General features: G+C 36.3%; 1 long non-coding RNA gene across 1 annotated transcript; it reads left to right on the forward strand.

Moving 5' to 3' along the window:
- The first annotated feature begins 350 nt into the window (after positions 1 to 350).
- On the forward strand, positions 351 to 976 carry LOC110274373 (uncharacterized). Its single transcript, XR_002366310.2, has 3 exons — positions 351 to 533; positions 625 to 679; positions 768 to 976. It is a non-coding gene; the product is annotated as an uncharacterized LOC110274373 (long non-coding RNA).
- The last annotated feature ends 394 nt before the right edge of the window (positions 977 to 1,370 follow it).

Genomic DNA, 1,370 nt, shown 5'->3' on the forward strand with positions numbered 1-1,370 from the left:
TATTGAACTACAATTTTTATCGATTTTCAATCCGACTGACTAGTTCGAACTGATTTTCAGAACTTGATATTTTGACTATTTTCAATTGTTTCTTTCATTTTTTTTAATTGTTAGGAGTGTAAACCCCGGTTAAATTAGTAGATAATTAGTCAATAAATTAATTTTTAATAAGGAAGATTAGAAATGTGAATATTATATTAAATTAGGATAGAGCTCATCGAAATGAGAATTTTGACACCAATTTCGAAGAAATCGGTCCAAGATTGGACCGAACGGGTCGAACCGGTTGAACCGGACTCGAACTGGGCCGTCGGTTCAACCGGACCAACTCATTAAAAGCAGCCGAACTCCTTTCTCTCCCTCATTTGGATGCAGCAGCGTGAAACATTTCCAGGGAGGGGAGAAAGCTTCCATAACGTTACGGTAAATTTCCGATCCCCGTAACTTCTCCGTCCGAGCTCCAATTGCCGCACCGTTTGCGGCCACGCGTTCACTGCGTCGAGCTCTACGTTTCTACCGGAACAATTTCACTGGTAACTTGTTTAATCACTTCCAGCCCTCTTCTCCCCCAATTTTCGAATTTTTAATGGGAAGGTTGAATTTCTTTGATTTCTGATGTTTTAGGATCCAATTAGCTTGACAGAAACGTTCACTCTTGCTTATGTGAAGCCTGGGTAAGGTGAGGATACGATAATTCCATTTTATTTTCTTTGAATTTGAGCTTTGAGTATTAAATTGGATATATATGTGTTATAAATGTGTATTAGGTTGTGAATAAATAATTGGAGCTTGAAATTGTGAATACTGGAACTTGGAGGAAGCGGATTAGTTGAGTTTTGAGGGGTTGTCTTGGTTTTGAATAAATAGCTTTGGTCGTTACGTGGAAATCGGCTAAGGTATGGTTTAGGTTTCTTGCATTTAATATATAATGTTCTGTGAAAACTTAGGCTAGATGACCATAGGATAAGTTGGAATGCAGGTGTATGAGTATAATTGTTGATCTGAGGTAGATTTATTGTGGTGATTGTTATGATAATGAGGAAGGGTATGTTGAATTGAAAAGAAAGCAGGTTTGGACCCGAAAAGGGTGGCAAAGTCCGAGTTTTAGAGGAAATGCTGCCGAAATTTTATAAAAATTAGAGATTTTGTTTATATGATTATTTAAAAAGATTTAGATTCAAAGGTTATATGGTTTGATTTAGAGTTATTAAGAAAATGAGCATGTTTTAAGTTTGATTCATTTAGAAAGGAATGAGTTATGTTTTGAATTGGAACTATTGATGGACGGAATGGGAGGTGTGATAATGAAGGATAAGGATTGAATATGATTGATGTATGATGATGAATGAGATGCGATTGAGAATGATGTG

Source organism: Arachis duranensis, chromosome 8 (assembly GCF_000817695.3).
Source record: "Arachis duranensis cultivar V14167 chromosome 8, aradu.V14167.gnm2.J7QH, whole genome shotgun sequence".
Lineage (NCBI taxonomy): Eukaryota > Viridiplantae > Streptophyta > Magnoliopsida > Fabales > Fabaceae > Arachis > Arachis duranensis.